The sequence below is a fragment of the Mus musculus genome, chromosome 19 (genome assembly GCF_000001635.26).
Source record: "Mus musculus strain C57BL/6J chromosome 19, GRCm38.p6 C57BL/6J".
Lineage (NCBI taxonomy): Eukaryota > Metazoa > Chordata > Mammalia > Rodentia > Muridae > Mus > Mus musculus.
The window spans coordinates 29,066,758-29,081,328 of NC_000085.6; the positions used below are offsets into that span (position 1 = coordinate 29,066,758).

The window sequence follows — 14,571 nt, forward strand, 5'->3', positions numbered from 1 at the left end:
GTAGATCTAGTTTGTGCTGAAGTGACCAGGACCTGGGAATAAAGACTCAGGTTATACCAAATCCAAGTCCCACTTAGGAGCTGCATAGTTTGTTTGTTAGCAGAACAAAGAACACAGTCATACATAAATCAAGGCCCTTTTCAAAGGTATTGGTGCTCCGTTAAATAGGCAGTTACAGCCAAGCCAGTGGTCTTAGCTGCAGGCCTCAGATGCAATCGGATGAAACTCAGGGAGACCACGACCTAAGGGAAAGAAGGCTCGCAGGGAGCCTCCCTCCTCACAGCTCTTTGCACTGTTGAGATTCAGAGACAGCCCCTTCCTTATAAGGTACAACAATGAAGCCCTTGGTTTCTGTTCCCGGCTCCTCTTCTGTCTTCCTTATCTCAGTAACTGGCACTGCCTTTTGCTCAAATTGTTTACTAGAACACTGGGCGTGGTCAGAAGACTGGGCGTGATCTTCAGTTCAGCTCCTCCCACTGGCCATTCGGTTCATCAGCCAGCCCAATCAGGTCTGCCTCCCAGCTCTCTCTTCACTATGACCTTCTTCCCCCTTCCATGTAGTTTAAGCTGCTGCCTAGAGCGTTTGGACAGCCTTTTTCTGCTGCCGGCCAAGCTGTCTCTCTGCCTTTTCCACACTGCACCTCACCCAGCAGTCAAAGTAGGCAGTCCCTCGGATTCCTACCGCAGTGCTCTGGCTCAAGACCTTCCGGCACTTGTTACATATGTATCTTATTGTGATTCTTCTTCACCTTGTTCTCTGACTGCCCCGGTGGGACAGCGATTCTTGGTTGTTCACCCTTCAATCTCTCTGGCTTACAAGAAGAGGTAAGTTAACAGGTGTGGGCTTTCTGTTTTGTTTTCATTTGGATTTTTGAGACAGGATCTCTTTATGTAGCTCAGGGACATCCTGGAGCTCTATATCCTGAAACTCACAGAGATTCTCTCACCACTGCCCCGAGTAGTGCTGGGATTAAACGTGTGCCACCATGTCCAACAGTGAATAGATTTTTTTTTAAATATACATATCAGGCTAAGGAACTTTAATTTGAGTCATCAAACAAAGAGGACCTGACACATATCAGAGAAAAAGATGAGGAGGCTGAAAAACATGATTTTGGTCTCCCTTTAAAAAAAATTATTTATTTAATGTATTGAGTACACTATCACTGTCTTCAGACACACCAGAAGAGGGCATCAGATCCCATTACAGATGGATTGAGCCACCATGTGGTTGCTGGGAATTGAACTCAGGACCTCTGGAAAAGCAGTCAGTGCTCTTAACCACTGAGCCATCTCTCTAGCCCTTGATCTCCCTTTATTGACCATTCTCCAGTTGACATAAAATTCTAGAAGTCAAGCTGGGATTGCATAGAGAGCATTTCAAAGAAAACTCCACAGAATTTCCTGTCTTTTTCATATTTTTCATATTTTGTGCCTGTTGCTGGAGGTTGAATGTAGGGCCTCATTCATCTTAAGGTGCACTCAGCCCCCAGTCACCATTTCATTCCGCCCCTGAACTTCCATCTTCTTGAACATGATTAAGTTTGGTAGACCAGAAAAAATGTTGTGTCTTCTCTTGATAAAGACGGTGCATTGAGGAGGAACCTCACATTGAAGGGAAGATGGGCTCCATTTTCAGACACTTGGAGTTTGAGGTGACTCAGATGTTCCCTGTGGAGTGTGGGCACTGGATGGTCATGCACCTCCGTTCTAATGCCTTTGTTCAAAGGTCAACAAGTTGAAATGAGTCCCACAAGTCAGCCAGAAAGGAGAGCCCTAAAGTTCTAAAAATCTTAAACCCTGTTAAACAAAATATAAGGACATAGCCAAAGGAGTTCTGAATTATACATTTTAAAATTAGGTATGACCATTAATAGGTATGCTATTTAAGAAGTATTATCATGTTAAAATTTCTACTATCCCTTCCTCCGTTTTTTTTTTTTTTTTTTTCTTTCCAATTTGTGTTGCCTATATTCTCACTGGAGCATTATCAAGCTCCCAGTGGCCAGCCCTTTAAAGAAAACTGAGTCCTACCCCACCCCTAATCCTGGAGCTGTTACACTTTGGCATCTTTATCGCAGTCTTTAAGGATTCTCTTCAATAGCTTCCGGTCTAGACTGTTTCTTTCTTTCTTTTTTCTTTTTTTTTTTTTTTTTGAGAGGGCGGTGGTCTAGTAGGAGGCGAGGTTGTCACAGAAGCCTTCAATGTCTCTCATTCTTGGTTACGAATCTTCAGTCATTGATACCACTGCAGAGGAGCTTCGTCGCCCATAGCAGCCCGTGGCTACATGGATCATGGGACTTCTGCATGGTTTTGGGGGGGGGGGGCAGCTTGGATCACAGACATCTACCTGGTCTCCCGCAGCAGCATGGACCATGAACATCAACAAGGCCTGCTGCGGCAGGAAGAATCGACACGGCCTCTGGAGGTGGCATGGACCACGGACGTCTTTCAAGGAGACTTAATCCAGAAAACGGATCACTCATCTCAGACAATCTTGTTCAGAGTCAGTGTGTGCAGTTGGGCCGTGTGTCTGGGGGCAGGACCTGTGTGAAATCCAGGCTGCTGCACAGCACTCTGCCCTTAGCTGCCCTGTCAACAGCCTAGGCACAACCATCCTATCTGCAGCACAAGGGCAGTGAGGTAACCCTGGATCTTATCCCCACAGCAGGGCGAGCAGCCAGAGAAGCTCCAGCTGCTGTAATGTAAACAAATAATATGTAATAAAAAAAGAAATAAAAGTAACAAAAAAAGAAAGAAAGAAAGTCTCTATTAGCTGGCTAGAGACTAAACTGGATGTTCAGGGTGGATTTTAAGCACACAAAAAATCATATTCTGGCTCGGTATACTTCAAATTAACAAGAGCAGCCAGAAGCAGAACTGCAGAAGCCAGAAAACAAGGTTAGCGCAGTTAGAGGCTTTCTCACAGCTTTGACCTGGATTTTGAGGGACTTTTATGGATCAGGTCTGTGTTTTTATTTTGACAGGTGGGGCTGTCTATGGGCTGAGTTTTATGGCCCGAATGGCAGTTCCATCATGGAGTCAGTTGTGCCAAAGTCTGGGGGCATAGTAACGTCTGGGGCCCTGTTACATTCCCCACTGGTCTTAGAGAATGAGTTAAACCACAAGCTTATCCGATTTTAGATGTGGGAACCTGTTATTAATCTGACTAGAGTGAGAATTAAGGGCCCAGCCATTGCTGATAGCAGAGCAGTTAGCCAGGGGACTGAGAGGACAGAGGCTGGTATCAATTATTTCTCCAACCATGGCAAGATTTTCTCAATTGCCCTTGGTCAATTAGCATGAAAACAACAGGTTTCTCGAAAAGTCATACCTAGGGTTTTTTGTTTTTTGTTTTTTGTTTTTTAACCTCATGAAAGTCTAAGCCTCTCCAGTTTTATAGGACCATTTCTGCGAGGGAATTTAACTGTTGTTTTAATTCAGAAATGGAGACTTTTAATACCTCTAGGTCCTGTTCAACCTGTTTAGTTTGGAAAACATCAGAAGAGTCACATTTAGTCAAACCACTAGTACACACTTACCAAGTAGCCTCAGAGGCCAAGTAATATTGTTGTTATACATATAAATTAACCCATAAGGCAGACTACCAGGTATCAGAATAAGGGGAAATGCCTATGTTAAAAGTTTTGGGTATTAGACAAGTTTTAGCCCCTTGTAAGTCCCTTAACACTAACTTGGGCTGCCCCCAGCCTCTGTTAGTTTTGTTTGTCAATGGGCTGACCATCTGGTCAGTCTCTATTCCTACATAGTAGAGGGACTGAGTGAGTGTCTAAGCATAACCAGCAATTCTAGCTGGTTTCTGGATAGGAATGATTAACTCGATTCCCAGGGTCCCTTCCTGTGGCATAAAGTCTGATTCATTAGTTTTTTTCTCATTTGCTAAAGGCCAGGATCTTTAAATGAAATTTTCAGGAAGCTTCAGTTTTACAATCCCAATTTTTGCAGTGAAAACTCCCTTGTTTCTGGCAAGCAGGGGCCCCAGTTGAAGGGCATACATAGCATTGTAAACTTTGTATTACTATCTCAAAATATAAATTCCCGTAATCTTTTCCATTCTGTATACATCCAGACACTAGAGTAGACATCAGCAAATCAAGGTCACACTAGCTAAACCCTTCATTGTACCTACCTTTCTCAGGTTCCAGTCCAGGCCTGAGGACAATGAGTCTTGGACCATGACCTTGCATTCATATCCATGGTGCAAACCACAAGACTCAGGAGGAGGGAGACGGGCAGGGAGTGGAAGGGCCTGGGGCTCCATTAAACCTTAATTTCAATGAGCCCATAGTCCAGAGACAGTCCGTTTGTCCACTTGGCAGCAATTGCCCGTGGCTTCTTCTTTCTTGACCTGGGTGTGGCAGACCAATGGTATAGTGGCAGCCGTCTTCACTGTCGTAGGAGTGAAGAGAATCGTCGTGCAGGGTCCTCTCCAGGTTAACTTCACACCCTCTCGGCTACTCACTTGATCCAGACGTATCATCGGACTTGAACAAGTGGAAACTGCTGGTGGAATTGGAGGTTGGCTGGGTCTCTCAGATAGTAATTGAATAGCCTGTATGGGGGACTGGTGGGCCTGTAGTGACTTGAAAAAGGAATGGCTAAAGAATTCTGCCAACTGATGGTTTCTTAGCCTGGGAAGCAGTGGGGAGTGTCTTCCAAATATATTCTCAGAGGAGGGTAAATCCCTCACTATATGGGATGCAGTCGACTGAAGCAAAGCATAGGAAGGTAGCCTGTCTATCCTTTGCTGGACTCTAGTGGGAGTTTTGTTAGGGTTTCTTTTTATGTTCTGTTTATTCTTTTTGCCTGGCCAGAACTCTGAGGTCTACATGTACAACAAAGCATTTAATCTGTGTCTAAAAGCTTTAGCTATTAGTTGAGAGGTTTTGGTTAGGAAAGCCAGGCCATTGTCAGACCCCATTGCTAGGGGGAGGCCAAATCAAGGGAACAAATCCTGGAAGAACTTTTTAGCTACAATTTGAGCAGTTTCAGTCTTGGTGGGGATACTTCTAGCCATCTAGAAAAGGTATCTATAAAAACTACGAGCATTGGTGAGTTTCTGTCTGTTGGTTTTAAGGTTTTTCAGTCTTTTCATACACATTGAAATGGTTTCAGAAGTCCATAATAAGAGACAATCTAGGAAAACTTTGGTTTATTGGTGGAAAGTAGGAAGAAAAATGAGATTGTGATAGGGGTTTATGTGTCTTCTAGAGCAGGCTGGATCTTGATGAAGTCAGTTTTCCCAGAGTTCACTGGGGTGTTGACCTCTCATTTGGACCCCTATCTGGTAAAGGGCTTTTTATTTTTGATTCTCTTGAGCACAAACCTGGCATCTGGCTGAGACACTAGACTGTCCAGTCTAGGTATAACATACCTTGGTCTGAGCAACACAGAAAGTTTTTTGGACCCCAGATGAATAGCCCGGTGAAGGTCAGTTACCAACAGTTTTGCCTGTTGTTTCTGGGAGAGTGGTCTTTCCCTCTGGTGTCCTCCATTAACCTGTGGGTTTGAGCTATCCATTTTTTTCTTTACCATAGAGTCTCAGGCAGTACCAGGACATGGTATATTATCAACCTGCCCAAATGGTCTTAGGGCTGTTCCTTGTGTGGCCAGGTCAGAAGCCCAGCAGTAGAGGACAGCAATTTATAGGGGAAGCCAGATGGCCTTTAGGAGGGCCAAACAAGATTTTTCTGGGTTTTGTTGTTGTTGTTGTTGTTGTTGTTGGTGGTGGTGGTGGTGGTGGTGTTTGGTTGGTTTTGTTTTGTTTTGTTTTGAGACAGGATTTCTCTGTGTAACAGCCCTGGCTGTTCTGGAACTCACTTTGTAGACCAGGCTGGCTTTGAACTCACAGAGATCTGCTTCCCTCTGCCTCCCAAGTGCTAAATTTAAAGGCATGTGATGCTACCACCTGGTGAGCCAAGATTTTTTAATATCTTTTTCCCAACAGTGAGAAGCCCACTTTCTCTATAGATAATACCATGGACATGCCCAGTAGTCTGATGGCCTGTGTATAGTCGGGTGGACTTTCATTTTCCTCACTGAGAGTCTGGGTCAGGTCAGTCAGTTCTGCCCTCTGGGCTGAGGTACCCGGCTTGGGCTCAAATAGTTTCCACTAAAGTAGCTATTGAAGTTTCCAGGTACCTGGTATCTCCTGACAGTCATGGATGAACAACTGTGTCATCAGGCAAGAGGGTAGCTGAATTTATGACAGGGAGTGGGCCAGGAGTAGATTCTGGTACTGGGTCACACAGACATTAGATAGATAGGTGTTCCTCAGAGGGGAGGACCTCAACCATGCTTTGGGGTGCTGTGTATATATGATCTTGACCCAGAGTTAACTCGCTTCCTTTTCTTCATTAAACTATCAATAGCCATCATATTTCAGACAGATGGGGCATCCTGTAGCTACAGGGTCCAACCCCTTAGACAGATTTGTCACAAGGTGGTGTTTCCATGCCCCCAAAGTTTGGCTTAAAGCCACTTTTGTCTTCTGTTTCATGGACAAGCACATACAAAGGTTTTAAGGAATCTAGAAATTCTAGGGATGGAGTGGAAGTCGGAGCTGTTTTTAAAGCCTCAAATGCCTTTTGTTTCGTCTGAGTCCCAGTTCGGGGCTCAACGCCCTGCTTTGTGCTGGTGTCTAGACTCTTGTTACTTCCCTAAACGCTGGTATCCAGAGGCAGCCAATATCCAGCTGCACCCAGGAGCTCTCAAACCGGTGTCTTATTGTTTGGAGATGGGGTCTGAAGGATGGCAGAAGTCCTACTCTGTGGCAGACTCCGTTGGCTTCCCCTTAGCTGGTAGCCCCAATAGGATGCTGGGCTTTCTTACTTGACATTCTGTAGCCCAAAGGTTGGCTGTAGGGGTAGCCTTAAAGAACCCCACCTGATCCCAGCTTCACTACTTGTGTGTATGTCGTTTCTTCATTCCTTTGCCACTCCTAGCCAGGGATCCAGACCCCAAGCTACAGGGGATGAAGCACTTCCTTCCTTCCTTCCTTCCTTCCTTCCTTCCTTCCTTCCTTCCTTCCTTTTATTTTTAAACAAGTTCTTATTATGTGGTCCCAGCTGGCCTTGAACTCTTGATCCTCATGTCTCAGCCACTCTATGCTGGGATTCCAAGTCTCATGTTGTTCTTTCAATTACAGAGTTGTGACCTGGCCCCTGCCTCTGGATTTCTTCACAGTTAGCAGTCTTCTAGTGTCTTCAACTACACTGAGGTGTCAGGTCTCCACAATCTAGAGCTGCATTAAGGATTCTGTTAGGCTAAGCCTATGGCTCTCAACCTTCCTAATGTGGTGCCTGTTTAAAACAGTTCCTCCTGTTATGATGGCCCCACCACCACCACCATAAAATTATTTTCCTTGCTACCTCACTATTATATTTTTTTCTAACTGTTATGATTTGTGATGCAAATACCTGTGTTTTCTGATGGTCTCAGGAGACCCTTGTGAAAGGGCCATTCGACCCCCAAATGGATCTCAACCCACTGGTTAAGAACCATTGAGCTAGGCAGTGCTGGGTTACAACTCCCACATCTCTGCATCTTGAAACAGCCAGGATTCATCTCTTACTCTGCTTCTATGTCCATGGTAAATTGTTTGCTGCACTAGGGTGGGTTTTACTCCAGGATCCAAGCTAACGGAGCAACTTCTAACCAGAAAAACACTGCTCACCGCAGCGGAAGGAAAGTCTTTCAGTCTGCAAGTGACACAGGTAACTTCTGCTCATATTTTAGAAGTTAAAATAATGCATGGTCACTGTCTTAGTCAGGGATCTCTAGAGGACTAGAACTAATAGGGTGAATCAATATATAGTAAAAGGGATTTGTTAGACAGACCTATGGGCTATAGTGATCTATAGAGCCATCGTGACCTATAGGCCAGTTCCAGGGGGTCCAGATATGGCTGTTACTTGACAGAAAGGCTTCACAAGGCTGAATTTTTCAGCTGGCCTTTAGTATATGTTGGAATCCCAAAGAAATAGGTTCTAATACCAACAAAGGAATGCCTCAGCCGCAAGATAGATGGATTTGCCTGGAGGAGTATCTGGGAGGTTTCTCTGCTCCCCTTTGCTCCCAGATCTCTGCAGAGTGTTTCTATGCCCACTTTATCCCCCATAGCTCTCAAATAAAAGGCACAGAGACCTGCTGTTTTTATTAACAAGCTGCTGGCACTACGCCCGGGAGGTTCTGAGTTATTCTAACCCTCTAATCTGTTAACACCCAGCTAAATGCCCTGTTGCTTGTCATCGGAGTCTCGCTCCGGCCTGCTCTGTGTTCATAGCTGCTCTCTCAAGGAGACCTCATCGCAAATCCTCCTGGTGTCTCCATGTGGTCTCTCTTACACCTTTCTTCTCTCTGCTCCTCTCTCTCCCTACCTGGGACCCTCTCACTGGGATCCAATCAATGTCCCACTTCTAGTGTGCTCTCCTGCCCAGTCATAGGTTGATCAGCTCCTTACTAACCAATCAGACATGATGGAAAACAATTTTTACATAACACTTGAAAGACTCCGAGAGGAGCCCCTCGCTCAGGCCTCAGGACAATAGCGGACACCCAAGAACTCACGACAGACCGAGCTTGTTGCAAACCACATGAGACTTTATTCGGGGAAAGCCAGAGCTCTGGGGACGACTCATATCCCACGCAGGGGTAGAGGAGTCGTCCTCGAGGAGAAAGAGTTCCCAGTTTTTATAGGCCCTCAGGGGGGAAAGGAGAAGGGGGAGATTAGGGGATTTCCAGATCTAAACAATGTCTATTCTCAAGAAATGGGTATGGGAGGGGTACAAGGAAAGAGTCTAATGAAGGTGCAGCAATGGGCACACACCTGGTTAGAACATTGGCAGACACACAGGTTCAAGGAGTGGCCAGAGCATTGTGCACCTCTATTTTTCTAAATCAGTGAAGCTAGTTCTGCTAACACTGACGTCTATCTTGCCAATTTCAGGGCTTCTGTGTCCTTTTACATTCTGCCAGGATCTTTCACACTGAGACCAGAGATACTTGGCTATGCCATCGTCCATACTGTAGCCAGATGTCTAGGCACAAAAGTCAGCATCTGGATATACAGTACACATCTGGATATACAGTACACAGGACCAACTCCCCGACGTTGCCAGGGAGGCGGGGGCAGGCAGACAAAAAGCAAAAGCTCCCTTCTTCCATGTCCCTTTATGTGGGTTGCCGCCAGAAGGCGTGGCATAGATTTAGGATGAATCTTGCCACCCCAGATTTAGGGTGAGCCTTTCTCTGTCAAATGCTTTAATCAAGAAGAATCTCTCACAGATGTGCCCAGCTGCTTGGGTTTTAGTTGTGAAAGGACAATATAAGCGCCATTTGTCTCCATTTAAGGAGCAAGCCTGATTTAGAAAGAAGCTCTAGGGACAGATCATCAAATTCAGAACAAGATCATAAAACCCCTTCGCAAAGAACAGCCTGAGGATAATCACAAAAATCTCAGGATGGGCCATCTGTGCTTTGAAGCCCTCTCTCATCCTACGGTTAAACGTACAGGACATAGGAATGCAAACCACTGACCACCTGTGACCGCCTCCCCCCCCACCCCCCCCAGCATCCACCAATGAAATTTTACATTACCCAATCCTTCTATAGAGTTCCCCTGGTTCCCTATAAAAAGGTCTGCCTTTGTCTGGGGTTACCATTTCAAAACAAAAAACAAAAAGAAAAAAAGATTGACCCCCTACATGCTGGTTCTTTCTGCAGAATAAACACTCTTTGTCCTTACATATTATCTGTGTCTGAGGTCTTCCTTCAGCAATTTTCGGACTGATAAGATTGATTCCAGGTGTAGCAAGCTGACAAGCAAGATTAGTTGTGAGTCTGGAGAGCTGGCACCGTAGGAACAGCGCTTGATGCTCTTCCAGAGGACCCAGGTTTGATTCCCAGAGTTCACATGGTGGCCTACAACTAACTCCCTGTAACTCCAGTTCCAGGGGGTCCAACACCCTTTTCTGATCTTGATTACCAAGTATGCATATGCTGTTCATACCGAGATGCAAGCATGCATTCATACACATAAAAAAAATTTAAACCCTGATGAATAGAACTTTTGAAACATTTCATTGGGCTTTGGAACAATTTGTTCTTTGTTCTCTCAAGTAATTTCAACATTATTTCAGTTAGTGGACAGAAATTGTAATCCCTAGGGAAGGTAGTCTTAACTCGATATTTATGGCTAGGAAAAGACAATTTTCAGAGGCGGAAACTAACAAGAATCCATGTGTCATGGATTTTTTTTTTTAAAAAATAAATTTTGATTTATTTTAGGTTATGAGTAGAAGCTTGCCCGTTTTTACAAACTCTTTGAGGTTTTGCCCTGTCCCGTGCAGCTGTGTTCAGACACAGGGATGCCTCTCTAGCCTGCATTCAGTAATAAAGATGCACAGAAAAGACCCATGGCCAACTGCCTACTCGGCTCATACAAGTACAGGAAGAAGAGAGGATAGAGCACCTTTGCTGCAGAAACAACCAATCCCTGTTCCCAGAGAACTGTAAATACTTTTTTCTTAAAATGTATAAAACATATAACATGGGGGGTGCTGTCTTGAATTATTATTGTTCTAGTTCGGATTACCATCTCTGTGAGAAAACAAACAAACAAAGAAACTATGACCTGGGGCTAGAGAGATGGCTCAGCAGTTAAGAGCACTGACTGCTCTTACAGAGGTCCTGAGATCAATTCCCAGCAACCATATGGTGGCTCAAAACCATCAGTAATGGGATCAGATGCCCTCTTCTGGTGTGTCTGAAGACAGCGACAGTGTACTTGTATAAATAAAGTAAATAAGTCTTTAAAACAAAACAAAACAAAACAAATCACTATGACCAAAAGCAAGTTGGCGAAAGAGTCAGAGACAGCCCACTCCCACAGTTAGGTGTCCCACTAAACCTCCAAGCTAGACAATCATAGCTTGTATGCAGAAGACTTAGCGCCGACCCGCGCAGGCTCCATGAGTGTTGCTTCAGTCTCTGTGAGCCTCTATGGGCCCTGTTGTGTTGATTCTGTGGCCTGTGTTCTCCTGGTTCACCTCAAACCCTCTGGCTCCCACAATCCTTCCTCTCACTCTCCTGTGGGATCCCTGAGCTCTGCCTTATGTCTGGCTGTGGGTCTCTGCATCCAGTCCCATCAGCTGCTGGAGGAAGTCTCTCTGATGAGGATTGGGCTAGGCGCTGATCAATGAGCATAGAAGAATAGCAGGAATCATTTTACTAACTTTTTTTTTATCAGTAGTGTTTGGTTCTACCCTAGGTCTCTGCTTCCGGTTCAGCTTCCGGTTCCTGGCTCTCCAGGTACTGTCTCCCTCTCCTAGTGTGGGCCTCAGGTTAGATCAGTCATTGGTTGGCAACTCCCACAAGCTCTGAGCCTCCATTGCCCCAGCACATCCTGCAGGCAGGATAGGTTATATATAGGTCAAGGGTTTTGTGGCTAGGTTGGTGTTCCAGTCCTACCACTGGAAACCTTGCCTTGTTACAGAAGAGGGCCAGTTCAGTCTCCGTATCCTCCATTACCAGAAGTCCTTGCTAAGAAAACCCTCATATATTTCAGGAAGTGTCCACTGAATTCAGTTTCCACATTGCCCTCTAAATGCTCCTCTATTCTGGTCATCTCTCCCCATATTCTCTCCCTTTGTCTATCCCTTCTTCCTCCTGTTCCCACTCCCCTCTGCTCTCAGCCGGCCTACAAAATCTATTCTATTGCCCCTTTGAGGGAGTTCCATGCATACCTGTCCCCGCCTCCCCCTTCCCCGAGCCTTCCTTGATACTTAGCCTCTCTGGTCTGTGGATTGTAGTGTGATTATCCTTTATGTAACAACTAATATCCATTTATGAGTACATATCATGTTTGTCTTTCTGGAGCTGTCAACTCTCTCAAGATGATTTTTTTTCTAGTTCCATCCATTTTTCTAACCACTGAGTACTTCTCCATTGTGTAAATGTACCACATTTTCTTTATCTATTCTTCAGTTGAGGGGCATCTAGGTGGTTTCTCATTCCTGGACATTATGAATAAAGCCACTATAAACACAGTTGAGCAAGTGTCCTTGTGGTAGGATGGAGTACACCCAATAGTGGGTCATGAGGTAGACTGAGTCCCAATTTTCTGAGGAAACACCGTATTGATTTCCATAGTGGTTATACAAGTTTGCATTCCCATCAGCAATGGAAGAGTGTTTGTTCCCCTTGCTCTATATACTCATCAGCATGAGCTGTCGTGTGTGTGTGTGTGTGTTTGTGTATTTTTTTATCCCAGTCAATAAATTTCTTTAAGTATTCTCAACCATTTGAGACTTCTCTATGAGAATTCTCTGTTTAGTCTGTACCCCATTTTTAAATTGGATTATTTAGTTTTTTAATGTCTACTTTCTATAGTTCGTTTTAAATATATTTTGGATAGTAGTCCTCTGTTGGATATGGGGTTGGTGAAAATCTTTTCCCATTCTGTAGGCTGTCAGTTTTGTCCTATTACAGTACACTTTGCCTTACAGGAGCTTTTCAGTTTCATGAGGTCCCATTTATTAATTGTTAATCTTAGGGCCTTGCACTATCAGTGTTCTGTTTAGGAAGTTGTCTCTTGTTAGCAGAGGAGGCATTCAAGGCTACTCCCCACTTCCTCTCCTTTCAGGTTCAGGAGTCTTTAATCCACTTGGACTTGAGTTTTGTTCAGGGTGGTAAGTAAGGATAATTCTACATGCAGCTGTCCAGTTAGACCAACACCATTTGTTGAAGATGCTTTCTTTTTTCCAGTGTGTATTTCTCACTTCATTATAATAAAAAAATCAGATCTCAATAGGTGTCTGGGTCTTCGATTCAATTCAGTTGATCAACCTATCTGTTTTTGTGCCTTTTATTACTGCTGTTTTTATTACTGTTGCTCTGTACTACAGATTAACATCAGGGATGCGGATACCTCAGAAAGTTCTCTTATTGTTCAAAGTTGTTTTAGCTATCATGAGTTTTTTTTCTTTTTCCATATAAAATTGAGTATTGTCCCTTCAAGGTCTGTAAAGAATTGTATTGGAATTTTGATGAGGATTCTCTTGAATCTGTAGATTGCTTTTGACAGGATGGCCCTTTTTACTATGTTAATTTTACCGATCCATGAATATGAGAGGTCTTCCCATCTTTTGATATCTTCTTCAATTTCTTTCTTCAATGACTTGAAGTTTTTGCCATATTCGTCTTTCACTTGTTTGGTTAGGGTTGCCCTAAGATGTTTTTATATTATTTGTGGCTTTTGTGAGTGGTATTGTTTCCCTGATATCTGTTTTAGTCAACTCCATTGCCGTTTGTCTATAGAAGGGCTACTTATGTATGTATGTATGTATGTATGTATGTATGTATTTATTTATTTTTATTGGTCTTGTACCCAGCCACATCACTGAACATGTGTATCAGCTGTAGGAGTTTCCTGCTGGAATTTTAGAGTTGCTTATGTCATCTGCAAATCATATCTACAAGTAATAATACTTTGACTTCTTCCTTTCTAATTTGTATACCCTTGATCTTTTTCAACTGTCTTATTGCTCTGGTTAGAACTTCAAGTACTATATTGAATGGAGAGAATGGACAGCCATGTTTTGTTCCTGATTTTAGTGGAATTGCTTTGAGTTTCTCTTCATTTAGCTTGATGTTGGCTATTGGCTTGCTGTATATTGCTTTTCCTATGTTTAGGTATGGGTCTTGTAGTCCTAATCTCACTTAAGATTTTTATCATGAAGGGGTGTTGAATTTTATCAAAGGTTTTTTGGGCATCTAATGAGATTATCATGGTTTTTTTTCCTTTAACTTAAAAAAAAATATGTGGATTACATTGACCAATTTTCATATGTTGAACCATCCTTGTATCTCTGCGATGAAGCCTACTTGATTATGATAGGTGCTCTTTTTGATGTGTTCTTAGATTCTGTTTATAAATATTTTATCAAGTATTTTTGCATCTATGTTAATAAGGAAAATTGGTCTGCAATTCTCTTTCTTTGTTGAATCATTATGTGGTTTGGGTATCAGGGTGATTATAGCCTCATAAAATAAATTTGGCAAAGTTTATTTTTTTATCTATTTTGTGGAATAATTTAAGAAGTATTGGCATTAGCTCTTCTTCAAAAGTCTGGTAAATTTCTGCTCTAAGTCCATCTGGTCCTGGGCTTTTTTGAAGTTGAGGAACTTTTAACGACTGCTTCTCTTTCCTTAAGGGATATAGGTCTATGTCAGAGGCCAGTTCCAGCAGTATGTTCAGTGATCCAAGGAGGGAATGTGGGGTCAGAGATTAATGTAAAGTGGCCACACACTCACACACACTTGGAGGATGAAGCAAGCCCAACAAGTTCCAACAACTTGGTTCTTTCTCTTAGTCTTTTTACACCACCTAAGACAAAAATTCTCTTTGTAAGAAAAAAGATTACCTCATAACTACAACTTACACATTTTTCCAAAAACAACCACTGTTGGGGTTTGGGAATTGCTGCACAAACCACTCAGACATCCATCTCAGTCATATAGGGATGGTTTATTGGATGCCACACCTCAAGA

General features: G+C 43.5%; 1 long non-coding RNA gene across 1 annotated transcript; it reads left to right on the forward strand.

Moving 5' to 3' along the window:
• The first annotated feature begins 543 nt into the window (after positions 1-543).
• Gm9895 (predicted gene 9895) lies at positions 544-2,746 on the forward strand. Its single transcript, NR_045687.1, has 2 exons — positions 544-825; positions 2,365-2,746. It is a non-coding gene; the product is annotated as a predicted gene 9895 (long non-coding RNA).
• Positions 2,747-14,571: the final 11,825 nt, after the last annotated feature.